Source organism: Belonocnema kinseyi, chromosome 2 (genome assembly GCF_010883055.1).
Source record: "Belonocnema kinseyi isolate 2016_QV_RU_SX_M_011 chromosome 2, B_treatae_v1, whole genome shotgun sequence".
NCBI classification, from domain to species: domain Eukaryota; kingdom Metazoa; phylum Arthropoda; class Insecta; order Hymenoptera; family Cynipidae; genus Belonocnema; species Belonocnema kinseyi.
Window position 1 is genome coordinate 2,121,690 of NC_046658.1, and position 15,001 is coordinate 2,136,690.

Sequence of the window (15,001 nt, forward strand, 5' to 3'; positions counted from 1 at the left end):
ATTATATTATATCATCCCAGTGGGCACAACATTTTAGAACGTAATTGGAACGTTCTAAAAACGTTTCTGGGACGTACGAGTCAAAAGACGTCCTTTGAACGTTTTAAAAAATGTCCTAAATCAGACCAAATAATGTTCTAAAAACGTTCTATATTTGAAATACGTCTTTAAAACGTCCTTGGAACATTTTATGTTTATGAAACCTTCTATGGACTGACATAGGACATTTTTAAGCCGTTCTAAAAATGTTATTTAACGCTTGTGTCCACTGGGATATTATAAAAGTCTTCTTTTTCTATTTTGATCTGGATTTCAAAGAAATTCAAGAAATTAGCGATTTTCATGATTTAAATACTTCGTGCGCATCTTTATATGCGCATATTTTGAGGTTACGTTATTTCAAGTATAAAATATAAGGAACGGAATGGAGCCTCTACTAAGTACCCGTAAAGATACCATTCGGTTCCTTTTTAAAAAAAAACTCAAAAAACGACAAGATCAACTTTTAAACTGTTGAAATTCGGCTTCTACGTTAAATTTCCTATTGGAAACTCACGGAGTAATCACAATACTTTTTTTTGCAGCGGTAAAATCTTAAAAAACATACAAGATCTATAACGCCTGTTGACTGCTACTTACAGATGATGCGCTTGAAGTGTAGCAGTCGACAGGCGTTATACATCTTGTATATTTTTTAACTTTTTACCGTTGCAAAAAAAAATCTCAAAAACGAACCGAATGGGGAACCAATGGGCTCTTTACGGGTATTTATATATAGAATAGAATAGAATTTATTGTCTTCATTGTATACTTTTACAATATTTTTTGTCCTCTTCAGTTTTCAAATAAAACGAATCTACATATTTTCTCTCTTAGAATTTTTACCTGAACAGATAATAATTAAATCATTACATATTACTGTGTCTATATTACAGTTCTTCTTGTCCTTAGGCTATATTACTCCTCCATATCACTATTTTCTTCGATATTAAAATTATATTAATATTAATATTAATTAGCTGTTAATAATTGTGCTAGAGATTTTAAGCGTTTGATGTTGGATTTATCTATTAAAACAAAAAAGTTTAAATAGCCTCCGGACTTTCGAAATTATAAAATTTGTTTATGAGAATCATTTGAAATTAAACAATTACAAACTATAGCTTCCTAGAATTTGGTTATATTATACTTTTTTCAGGACTACTTGGGACTTCGATTTTTAAGATTTAGAATTGCTAGCAAATTTAATAAGTGTTATTACAAAATTTTGTACTTGTTAGTACTTTTAATTTGTAATTGTTTTGTTTCAAACGATTCGCATAAACAAATTTTCTAATTTTGAAAGGCTATTTAAATTTTTCGGTTTAATAGATAAATTCAACTTCAAACACTTAAAACTCTAGCACAATCATTTACAGTTAATTAATATTAATGTTAATATTAATATCTGATCCCTAGTGGACCGAAGGAACCGAATGGAGCCTCTACAAAGTATCGTAAAGACCCCATTGGGTCTTCATTTGGTTCCTTTTAAAAAAACTCGAAAAAACAGCAAAATAAACTTTTAAATTGTTGAAATTCGGATTCTACGTTAAAATTCCCTATAGAAGGTCACCTGTTGACTGCTACGTACAGGCGATGCGTTTGAAGTGTAGTAGTCAACAGGCGTTATACGTCTTGTATTGTTTTTTCACTTTTTCCGTTGCAAAAAAAACTATTGTGATTATTCCGTGACATTATATAGGGAATTTTAACGTAGAATCCGAATTTTAACAATTTGAATGTTGATTTTGCTGTTTTTTCGAGTTTTTTTAAAAAGGAACCGAATGGGGACCCAATGGGGTCTTTACGGGTACTTTGTAGAGGTTCCATTCGGTTCCTTCGGACCGCCAGGGAATTAAGATAATATTATTATAATTATAATATCATATATAGTTAATTATATTAATTCTATTATAATGAAATGAAATATAAGTATAAAATATATCTGGTGTGATAGTATTAATCACGGAATTAATATTCTGATATTGCATATAGAAGAATTAATCGCGCGAAACATTGCAATCATTAAAATCGTGAATTTCTTGCATTTCTCTAAAAATCGGAATAGTTGAAAGAATATTTATACTGTTCTATATAAAATTGAAATAATTTGCCAATTTCAAATTTTTTCCATTGGATGGAAATTCTTTATCTTGAATGATATGTTGTCTTGTAAAGGAAATAATCGACAATTTCTTGCATTTCTTTTAGATGCGGAATAGTTGAAAGAATATGAATACTGTTCTATTCAAAATTGAAATTATCTGCCAGTTTGAAATTGTTCCCATTGGATGGAAATTCTTTAGCTTAAATTATGCGTTGTCTTTTAAAGGAAATAGGATGACCTGTATGTAACCAATTTCATGGAACAATTTTTTGATAATGTTTTGAATATTTGAATTTTTGAAACTGATAAAATGATAACGTGAACTAGAAATAAAAAGGTAAATATTTGTAGGTTAAATCTATATGTATTTCGGGGGGGGGGGGGCGTCAAAATATATATTTGTATATTCCATGCATAAGTTAGCGGCATCTGCCTTTAATACTAAAGGCTAAACGTTTCGGGGGGGGGGGGTTGAACCTCCTAAACACCTCCCCTGTATCCGCCACTGCACCTTATCGTATTCTTAAATTCAAATACTCATAATTCTTTACGTGCAATGCAAATTACACGTGTGTGCAACGTGTCAATTGAATTTTTATACCCTTATTGGTCAGTCATTGATCATTGCAGGCGACGTGAAAAATGTTAAATCTTTTATTTATTAAAAATAAATATAATCATTTTATATAATATTTACATAAATACAAAATCGGGGTGCTTTCTGAACGTGAATCCCCTCGCCTCTCACAAACGAAAATAAATAAAATCATTTTATATAACATAAACATTGTATTGTCGTTTAGTTTTAGTCTTGTTTTATACAAAAACGTACCTTTCACTCTGCGTACAATAAAATATTTATAATTTTTCGCGTCACCTGTAATGACCAATTGCTGACTAATAACGGTATAAAACTTTAATTGACACGTTGCATACACACGTGTAATTTGCATCACATGTGAAGAATTATGAGTATTTGAATTTAAGAAAACGATAAGGTGTGTCGTCAAGAAATTATTCACATATTTCTTTAAAGTGTTTTTCTTTTAAACTATTGATAATTTACGGTATCATTTTATCAGTTTTTAAAATTCAAATATTCACAACATTGTCCAAAAAAATTTTCGGTGAAATGGGTTACATACATGTCATCCTATTTCCTTTACAAGACAACATATAATTCAAGATAAAGAATTTCCATCCAATGGAAAAAATTTGAAATTGGCAAATTATTTCAATTTTATATAGAACAGTATAAATATTCTTTCAACTATTCCGATTTTTAAAGAAATGCAAGAAATTCACGATTTTAATGATTTCAATGTTTCACGCGATTAATTCTTCTATATGCAATACCAGAATATTAATTTCGTGATTAATACTATCACACCAAATATACTTTATACTTATATTCCATTACATTATAATAGATTTGATATAATATATAATTAACTATATATGATATTATAATTATAATAATATTATCTTAACAAATATTAATATTAACATTAATATTAATTAGCTGTAAATGATTGTGCTAGAGTTTTAAGTGTTTGAAGTTGAATTTATCTGTTATACCGAAAAAATTTAAATATCCTTTCAAAATTAGAAAATTTACTTATGGGAATCGTTTGAAATAAAACAATTACAAATTATAAGTACTGACAAGTACGAAATTTTGTATTAACAAATTTTAAAATTACTACCAATTTTAAATCTTAAACATCGAAGTCCTAATTAGTCCTGAAAAATATATAATATAACTAAATTCTAGGAAGCTATAGTTTGTAATTGTTTAATTCCAAATTATTTTCATAAACAAATTTTATCTTTTCGAAAGTCCGGAGGCTATTTAAACTTCTTTGGTTTAATAGATAAATCCAACATCAAACGCTTAAAATCTCTAGCACAATTATTTACAGCTAATTAATATTAATAATAATATAATTATAATATCGAAGAAAATAGTGATATAGAGGAGTAATATAGCCTAAGGACAAGAGGAACTGTAATGTAGGCACAGAAATATATGATTCAATGATTTAATTGTTATCTGTTCAGATAAAATTTGTAAGAGAGAAAATATGTAGCTTTGTTTTATTTGAAAATTTAAGAGGACAAAAGAATATTGTAAAAACTTGCAAAAGCACACGCGCGAAGTATTCAAAAGATAATTAGAAATAAAATTAAAATATTTAAAAACACCATAGAAAAAGTTTTGAAAAAGTCATTGTTTTTTAAATCTTTCGTTTCATTTATGCTAATTTATTATAATAAAGTGAACAATTGCGACAAAGTGAATTAAACAATAAAATAGCTTCAAAAAAAGCTATCTCAACTAAAAACTGGACAATTATAATTAAGAAAACCATAGAAAATACGTAATATAATTATTAATTTTATACTGACTATTGTTCAATAGGTCTAGCACATGATTGTGTCTTCTATAAACAATTAAGCATTGAGCCAATAAGAAAACCTACAATAATAATGATTATAATAAGATTAAGATTATTTAAGAATAAGATATTATTAATTAAGATTATTATAATAATTACAATAAGATTATTAATTACATTATTATTTCTGGCAAGAGCCAGAAACAATTGGACATGTTCTCAGTGGATACATACAGTATGCACGCTTCGGTTACATAGAGAGACAACAATGCGGCTCGAAAAGTGTTATATTACGATCTTCGGAATTTTTATCGTGTTGATTTGATGCCCATCTTGCCATATGTTCGGGGGAACTGGAGTCTGTTTTAGAGAATGATTAGTGTAAGATCTACACGGAATTTCTCGCTTTTCACTCCTCAACGCATTAGTGCTATAAAGCCTGATATTGTCCTCCGAAATCTAGAGACAAAGATAAGTTTTACGTGATTGAAATCTCGGCACCAGCCGATTTTAATATCACGGCAAATGAGGAAGAAAAAATGGCGACATATCAGGCTCTTTTTTTCGAACTGAGTATGAAAACTTCATTTCTTAGCCAACTCAATAAAATCCCGGCCTGCCAGCATCATTCTTGCTTAACTTTTGGGACAGAAGGAGCAGGAGTGTATGATAATTGCTTTTTAAAAAACCTTTTCTGTGATGTTTCCAAAGATTGTAGTTTTTTTGCTAAACACCTTGAATAAAAAAGAACTGAAAAAAGACACAATATTTTTTTTACTTCTTCTTGTCTATTTTAAGAATCGAATAACTTCTTATTTAAGATTTCCATACTAACGCACATCGTGTAACATAGCTACATACTTTTAATTGTAAATAGCTGAGCATTTCTAATAGGAACTCTTTTTATTATTTTATTCTCAAAATAACTTCAGGAAAAACAAATAAAAAATCTCAATCCTTAAAATATATGATAAACCGTATGCATAGTCGTCTACGGGGCTCAAGCACGTTAGTCGAATAGCCGTCTGGTCTCTTTTTGGCTGCCTTTATCCGCTCACTAAATGAACTTGAGGAGGTGCAGGTATACAGTCGGCTATTCAGCGTCGATTAGCCGACTGGCCAGTTAGTTGGCTAATCGACTGGGTCGGATATTAGGCTACGACACATATAAGTAGTTCCTGCGTGGGTGGTACACCGAGATAGTATGTGTTCTAGGTACTCAGCTTGTGCATGAAATGCTCTGCATCTGTTACGAGCCCCCTTAGAATTTAAATAATAATTTTAATTTAATTTTATTGATTCTTAATCCGAGCATTCGGTGACACTAGTGCTATAAAACAACACCTTAGATGTTTCGAATAAAATGCTGAGCAGTTAAGTGAAGGACTACTCTTTACTATATATATTAATCATGGGAGACTTGCATGATGGTGGCGGTAGCGAGAAAGTGTGCAGTGACAGGTGGTTATAAGTTTGTACGGAGTTTGTGTGCAAAGTGTGAGTAGAGTGTGAGGGTGGAAGTGTAGGAGGTGAGTAGGGTTGTGAGGGGTGAATCGGGGAGTTAAAAATTAATTTTAATGTTATTTGGGGGTGGGATTTGACTAAAGGGGGAAAGTGAGGTTAGGTTGGCAAAGGAGCGGGGTACTTTAGTGTTCAGGAGTTTGGGCCTTCATGGTGGGCAAGGGTGGTTCTCATAGTTCTGAAGAATGTTAGGGGTGAGAAAAGGGTGTGTACTGCGGCTGTGAGGGGTGAAATAGTGCAAAGAAATGGAAATTTTAGGGCGGTAGGCGAGAGTGGCCTTAAGAGACATATGTTGGCTGCAGTACGTACTTTTCTGTATGGATAGGTTACAGTTACCGACTGAAGAGCGGGAGGTGTTTAGCGAGAGTAATGGCAGTGCTGATAGTGAATTAGGCTTGGCGGAAATGTCCAGAAGGACATGACGGACAGCTGTAAGTGGCCCCGTGTCGAGTGGCGCGTTAGGGTGAGGGAAGAATCGGAGCAAAGGAAGCGACAAGGCAAGGGAGAGAGCATCTAGTGCTAGCGAGGGGGAGGATCTCTTGAAGAGAAAAAGGGACAGCAAAGGGAGTCTAGAGAAAACCGCGCTAGAGATACCCTTTAAAAAAGTGTACGAGCACGTAGACCCCCCCACCCCTAAAAATATAGGAGAAGGATGATCTTGGTGTACTGATAGGCGAAGTCAGAAGGTTGAGGCAGGACGTAAGGGGGGCTATGGAGCAGATGGAAAGTATGAGGGAGGATCTGAGAGTAAGGGATGAGACTTGGGAAAAGGAGGTAAAAGAGCTGAGGGGAAAAGCAGAAGGATTGCAATGAGAGGTGGCATCTGTAAGGAAGGAAAAAGAGGATAAAATAAGGGAGTTAGAAGAAGATATTAGGGTGTGGAATGACAGGGCGGAAAAAAGGCTTTAGAAGGTGGGGGGCAGGTGGGGAATGGAAGCAGTTGACAGGGGAGAGGTCGACAAGCAAGGTATTTGGGAGAGGATAGAGAAAATCATAGAAGAGAAAGTGGGAGAGCATAGGAACGAAAAGGATGAGAGAGCAGATAGGGAAAGGATAAGGGCAGTGGGGTTGAGGGTGAATAGAAGAGAGAAGGCAGACAGGAGAAAGAATATAGTAATAAGAGGATTAAAGCTAAAGAGTGGGGAAGAAAAGGAGGGGGTGGAAGCGCTGCTACAGAGCATAGGGTAGATTAAAGGCAAGGTAGGGAAAGATAGAATGGAGGGGAGAAAGAAAAATAAAGGGCAGAGTATGTGAGAGGTTTTTGTAAGCGAGAGTTTGTTTGTTGGAAAGAATTAAGTAAAAAGTTGTATAATATTTTTGGAGATTGAGACTGTTTTGTGTGGGATGAAAGGGTTTGTTTGGTTAGTGTGGGGAGCAGGATAGGGAGACAAGTGCAGCTGAGTAGAGACTACGTAGAGTAAAGGTTACGTTTTTAATGGATTCAGACCAGGAAGTATTCTGCAAGCAGGAAAGTGACAAGGAAAGTGGTCAATATAGGAATACGGTAGAGAAGGAGAGTTTGAGGGCTGATAGTTTTGACACAACGAACCGTTTATAAATAGGAAGAGGGATATGGTAGAAAGAGGAAGTAGCGAAGAAAAGAAAGAAATAGAATCCATCCTAAAAAGACCGAGAATGATAGACGTTAAAAAGTTAAAGTTCAAGCAAATGCGTGAATTTATGATAGAGGTAATACAGATGAACGAAAAAAGGCAAAAAGAAACAGGAGAGGAAATAAAACGGAAATTTGAAAAGAAATGGCGGAACTTAGATAACAGATGCGAAAATTGCAAGAGGTTAGGGAAAATTCGGAAAAAAGAATGAAGACTTTAGAACAAAAATGATAAAAGCAGGATGACCATAATAAAAAGGTTAAAAAATTGGAAAGTAGGATAATGAATATTGACAAATCAAAACGGGAGTTTGGAGTAGGGGAGAGGGCAAGTAATGAAAGGGAAAGCATAAGGGAAATAAAAAGAAGACTAGAAAAGAAAGAAAGAGATGTAAGAAAAAGAAACAGAGTGATAAAGGGTCTAAGATTAGAAAGGAGGTAGTTAAAGGAAGCAGTAGATATTGTGCTAAAAAGGAAGATGCTAAAGCAGAAATTGAGGAAATTCGCATTCTTCGGTAGATAGGGGGAGATTGTGCCAGCTTAGCCCAACGCTTTTTTCAATCTTAATCGCAAATATGGAAAGTGAACTAGCGGCCGAAGTGGTAGGAGGAGTTGGAATAAGAGGAGTCATTGTATGGTCACTCGCATATGTAGATGACATGGTGCTGCTAGCAAAGAGCCAAGAGGCTTTTAAGGAGATGATGAAAAAGTTGAGAAGATACTTGGACAAAATAGCTTAGAGTTAAATTCCGACCAGTCGAAGGTTATGGTGTTCAGAAAAGGAGGAGTCTATGTAAAATATATGAGTGCTAGAGATAGTGGCAATAATGTAAGGCAAAAGAGGAATAACCTAACCTACGTATTTGCGGATGAACCTTTAAGATTTCCAAAAGACAGATGATAAGTCGATGGGAGGTCGAATCGAAAGCTTTCCGATAATCAATCCAGACCATCGATAGGTCAGGCTGGTAGAATGTTGCATCTTTGCAGACACATCTATCGATGAGCAGGTTTCCCCTGACATACCGCAACGCCTTTCTTTGAGCCTCGTTATTCATACCTTTCTTGTTACACAGGTTCAATTGCCCGAACAGTCCTATCATTTAGGATAGCTGTGAATATCTTATACAGTGTGTTCAGACAAGTGATTGGCCTGTAATTCTTCGGGTCAGCTAACTCGCCTATTTTCGGCAGGAGTATTGTGCGCCCTTCCACCAACCACTCCGGAATCAGCTCTTTCGAATACGGGCCAAATGCTGATGTCTTGAAGGAAACTTCTTCCACCAGAAGGTTTTGATAGAATCTGTTCCTGGTGCGGAATAGTTCTTCATCCCTCTTAATACTTTTGTCACATCCTCGGTAGTGATGGCTGGGCATTCTTTATCAGGTGTTATGAGGGCATCACATAACTCCTTGAAGCTATGTTAATGTTCGTCCTAGTCCTGAAACTATTATCATTTTTCAGAAGGTGCCTGATTTCCGCGGTTCGTCTCAATGTCGCTTTCTCATCTTCGTCTGTAGCTGCATACGTGCTATTACGCCTTCTTTAACCGGGATGATACTATCATCCTAGCAATCTAGGAAGTAATCCTAGAGTTGATTCATCATCTTAATGTGAGTGTTTCGCCGGTTCATCGTCGTGTTTCCATCTAAATTATTTCAGCAGCGAAACTAAGAAAAAATTAATATTTTGTATGAAATTTTTAATGTCATGGCATGACATGACATGATGACCTGACGTTATGTCACGTCACCAAACTCCATAACCAACTTACTTCCCTCCTCTTCCAAAAATTTCTCCTCATATTTTCATGCACTTTACATACCTCTTCTGTATCCTATTTACCACCTTACGTCCCTTTTACCCCCACACCTTTACTCCATAAAATAAGGCACCCATCACTAGCGATTCGTACAATTTTATTCTGCTTCCAAAATCATCTACGAACAATTTCTTTCCCAGCCTTACACTCGCCTCATCATCTTCACTCATCCTCTGTTTTGTCTATTCATATACCTTCCTTACCCTCTCGATCAGGCCTCTCTCCAATCCCCTCGCCACCATCGCCCTTCACAACTTCCGCCTATCCACTGGAGGGAACGCGCCTTTGAAATTAACAAAAAATGCGTTTACTTTTAAAGCCTTCTTGATGCTGGTGTATGTAAACCTCGCGAGTGATAAAAAAGTATCTGAATCTTAAACTGCGTTCTTAATCTTTTTAATTTCAATGAAATGTGCAACATGTTCCAATATTTAAAGTATTTAAAATAAATTTACCTTTAAATTCAAATAGCTCGCCGAAAGTCATGGTAAAAAATATGTTTTCGGGCAACGGCCATATTTCCTTCAGTTATCAAGATTTTTTGATTAAAAAATGTATACAAGTACGCCGAAACACGTACTAATCGATACTCTACAGTATATTTCAATAAAATTTTGCTAACATTATGTTTATTAAACTTTTACTCGGGTGAACCCTGTTATACATCATAACCACTGACTAAGTCATGTGACTGATGAGATTAGAATGTTATAAGTTAATTCAACTAATTCAATGCGATTCTTGCAACCTCCTGTGATGATATTGTAGGTATACAATTGCGAGCGGCCACGAGCGTTGGAAGTGACAACAGTCACCTCTTAATGATTTCTTAGAGCTACCATCTGCCACTCCTCGTGTTTTTTACAATGCGACAGGTGTTTAATAAAATCGCCTTCTGAGCTGCTGCCAATGCCCTACTGACTTCTAAATATTCAAGAAGTTCAGTGCATCTAGCTTGCACATTGCCTATAGCCGAAATTTCAATGGGATGGACAGATGCATGATTCATATTCCTCCTTATGGTTTTTATTTCATGCCTTAACCTGCTATACTTGTGGAACTTGGTTGTATAGGTTGACTGCAAATTTCGATTACGCGGACAAACAATGTCGATGATATAGACTGTTCCACCTTTTTTTCTCGCATTACGATGCCAGGTCGATTGGCCGGGATGTAGTGATCCGTTTGGATAGTAACATCCCATTATAAGATGTAATGTGCGCTTTCTAAAACGGGCATTGGAATGTATCTATGGAAAGGCATCCATTCTTTTAAGAGTTCTAGGTTAAGGGCAAGTTGTTAATGTATAATTCTCGCTACAATGTATGGGTTGGGGACCTGATCAACAAAAGGGTAAAGGATGGCATTAACATGTTCATTTTCTATTTTTCGAAAATATTGTCAAGAACTGAAAAGCAATATCCGAAAGCCAAAGAAAGAGTGCCTCGCCATACTCTACGCAACAGAAAACTATTTTTCATACTTATACGGTAACGAATTAATCCTAGAATCTGATTTCGAAACCTTTAATTGGATGACCTACATTGAAAATCCCGAATCCAGACTACTAAGGTGGCGATTTAGACTCAGGGAGTAGCCATATATATTTGAGTACAGACATGGAAAGTTAAATAGGACGTCGAAGCTCTATCAGGCAACCCCGTACCTGATGGCAAAGAGTTGGATTTAACAGATTTCTCGTGCATAACTTACTCTGACGATTTAGCTGAATCAAAACCTTCAGAAGATCGAGTTCCAAAACTAGAAACTAAATTCGATGCAATGGAACGTATGGAGCGAGTTATGCAAATTTCAAACCGAATGAAAAAAATACTGAAGCCTGACCCACATCACGTTCTGCAAGAACCCAACGGGAATCGAACGATGAGAAGGAGGTTCAAGTAGCATCTACAAATATTTCAAGAAAGCCTACCCTCAAAACGTTCCCAAAACCATCAACTTCTTCTTAAAAGGTTGTTATCTCAAAGAAAACACAGCAGGCGGAATTAAGTTCTAAGGAAATTTAGGAGGTACCAAGGGTATCCATTCTAAAGAAACCTACCTTGTTCCTCCCAAATTCGTAGGACACAAGGACTCATTAACAAATCTCTCGTTGGGAAACACACTTACTTCAAATATGTAAAAACAAAAAATACCTCGGATCTACCACTTCTTACCAAAATGCGAAAAGTGCCTAGAACTGGAGAAAGCCCTAGAGGATCTTTAAAGCATGAAGACATTGACAGTGACGAAGCATATGCACTCCCTACTCTAATCGAAATATCTAACCTCAACGGGACAAGATTGGTAAGAGAGTGCCAAGAAAAAGGGCTTACGCAGTCGGAGATACTTCTGTATCCAGGGACAGTTTATCTTCTTTAGATGAAACAACATCTGAAAATTAAGACAATCTGTACTCAGATGCCCCCGTGTTTCGAAGGAAATGCAGCGTATTGCCTAGTTTAGAACCCGTAATAAATCTCCCAAAGGAAATCTTGTTCCAAAAAGTACGCCTGCTATAGCACCAAGACCTAGTCCTCGGTTTGGCCCGCTTCAGGAAACATATACTGACGTTTAAATCCATAGTGCATGTAGCTAGAATGGCGCTTGAGAATCAAGAGCAGAAATAGGCGAATGGTTTGGACCAAATAATCCACTAAATCCCTCTCGGTCAGCGAAGGGTCACCAAGGTAATAACGCAGCTGAAATCGCGGCAACCGCAATGGCCGCCGAATTAGCTAAAGAAGCAGGGATCAGGAAACTACGGATGAATACTGATTCGAAATTCCTGATCAATAGCGCCACGGATTGGATCCCAAAATGGAAGACTAATGATTGAAAAACATATGACAATAAACTAGTAAGGAATCGGGCAGAGCTCGAAAAACTAATAAGAGTTATCGAATTACTGGGTGCAACCTGGGAACACGTACCAGGGCACCAAGAAGTCCTTGGTAATAAAATGGCAGACCAACTAGAACGTGAAGGAATCGAGAATCTGAATGCAAACTCCGTCTTAGTACCCGATCTCGAACCCGATGAAGTAGCCGTTTTATTGGGGAAAGCTGAAAAAAGTACAAACCCAGTTTTATAAGGGTCTGTTCCATCTAACGAGGGGCATGCCATATTTTGCGATCAGACTTAAATTCGGCCTGACTCATATAGCAATTTCAGTCTTCAAAATGGCGTTGAATTGGCTTGTAAAATTGTTGGAAATAAACGACGATAGAATTCCGAAACTTTGTTTGCACTGACTTTTACGAAATAGACATAATAAAGATATCAGATTCAACTGGATAGTTCAATTAGATTCGATTCTTTGCGCGCGAGCATTAATGTAGACTAGGATGATTTAAACCCCGGCTTGCTAAAAAACTGAATTCCACAATACGTTGAGTTGTATAAAATTTTCTTGTTCGAGCAGGATATTGAGCGATTAAAAAACTCCAAATTCTGTGAGCTCTACAAATCTCTCATCTCGGGATTAATACAAGCTTAAAAAATATCTTTTGTTTAATCTGACATTTTTATGTAAAAGAACTTTAGCGCAAATTAGAATGGCGTCTACGCACATTATTAAAATATCCGCGAATAAACAAATCACAATAATAGATCCAAAAGATTATTGTACTCTCTGTAATCTTCTAGAGAAGGCATATCTTTACCATATATTTACTAAATGTTCATTTCATGCGCCGATGAGAAATCATTATTAGTCAAAGCGATCAATAGGTAGTGATAATAAACACAATAAGCTGATACAATTATTTAGTGGCCAGGATTAAAAAATCGTTAAGAATATCGCTTTTTTTGTAAACAAAATGATTAAAATAAGAGCTTTTGGTACCTGCGAGTAGATATAACCTTAATGCATTAGGCATTTTAAAATTAGCCATTACTTTTTAACAACTTTTGTAAATGCGTATCATTCTTTACCGCCGCCCTTGCTATAGAATTTTCGTATTCTGATAAGCAATAAACTATTCTAAGTATTATGTTAATAATGAGTTTTTTTTGGTTAAAAAATTATTTCTTTACCTCAAAATATAATTATTCCATTTTGGGTTGAAAGTTTATATTTTTTAGTTAAAAATTCATATGTTTCGTTAAAAATTCAACCATTTCCTTGAAAGTGAAAGTATTTTTCTAAAAATTAATTTTTTTGTCATCATTTTAATTCAAAAACCTTGTTTTTTGGTTTCTAAATTTAACCATTTTGTTGAAAATTCGTTTTCAATTGGTTGAAAATTAATTTTTCAACTAAAAGTTGATCCTCAAGTTTTGGTTCAACATTTGTATTTTTTAGGTGAAAATTAATGTATTTTGTTGAAAATTAATTTCTACGGTTAAAAAATGAACAACACTGGCCGTCCAACTAGACGACCTCCGGCAAGATGACCCGCTCAACATAACGCCGAGCGAACGTTCAACGAAACGACGACGGAGGCCGTACCTCTATCCCCTCCACTTTCTTCTCTGCAATGCACACGACCTAATGTTTCACTTAACACGTAAGTTCGCTCTACACCGCACACAGTTTCAGCTCAGAATTTTTTCGGGCGGTGAAAGTCCCGCGTTCGTCGTGTTATTGGACGGCTAATGTAGAGGTTGTGCCATCTGGACCTGCGGTATTTCAAAATTGAGTAACCCTGCATTCTCCAGCCGATTTCGACAAATGAAATTGTAGTGCTTTACATTAAAAACAATCTCTCAATTGTGAAAACTGTGCGTGCTTATCGTAAAAAATATGGGATTTCTCCTATTTTAACTGCACCTGACTTTTTTCTTTGGGTTTTTTTAAAAATTAAAGTTTATGCCAGCAAGCCGAACACCACTGGCGAACTCAAAGGTAACATACGAGCCGAAATAGCTGCTATAACGCCCGAAATTCTGACCAATTTTATGCAGAAAGCTCGAAAAAGAGCTGCTTTTTGCGTATCGAATGAAGATGGTCATTAAATCGTCATTGTGTTCAAAACTGATTTGAAGTCAATGGTAGATAATATGCTAAATAAATCATGCTCATTTGTCAAAATCGGCTAAAAAATTTCTGAGTTATTCAATGTTGAAATGCCGAAGGTCTAGATAGCGAACCCTGTATATTATTAAAAATTATTTTTTTAAAATAATTCTCTTACTTGAAAATATCACTATTCCATTTTTGGTTCAAAACTAATTTTGTTTCAGTTAAAAGTTCATGCATTTTGTCGACAATTAAACTAATTAGTTGAAAGAGAAACTACTATCATAAATATTAATTTTTTGTTTGTCATCATTTTAATTCAAAAACCTTTTTTCTTTCGGTTGAAAATTTATATTTTTTAGGGAAAATTTTAAGCATCTTTGGTTAAAAATTTACCTATTTTGTTAAAAATTCGTCTTTTATGGTTCAAAATTTGTTTTTATAGGAAAATTGAAATACTCCATGCTAAGTTTTTCTGTATTCATAATGTGTCCCCTAAGGGTTTACATGACTTCCATTCCTTACAATCTTTCC

General features: G+C 35.2%; 1 protein-coding gene across 2 annotated transcripts in view; it reads left to right on the forward strand.

Moving 5' to 3' along the window:
* Positions 1-15,001, forward strand: part of LOC117167911 — a 216,115-nt gene that overhangs the window by 194,305 nt on the left and 6,809 nt on the right. The window contains exon 1 of one of the 2 annotated variants that reach the window (XR_004466441.1): positions 13,815-14,015. The exons of the other annotated variant lie outside the window; for it this stretch is intronic. The gene's annotated coding sequence lies outside the window, so the exon portion shown is untranslated. Of the gene's footprint in view, positions 1-13,814; positions 14,016-15,001 lie in introns of those variants that run through there. 2 annotated transcript variants of the gene reach the window in all.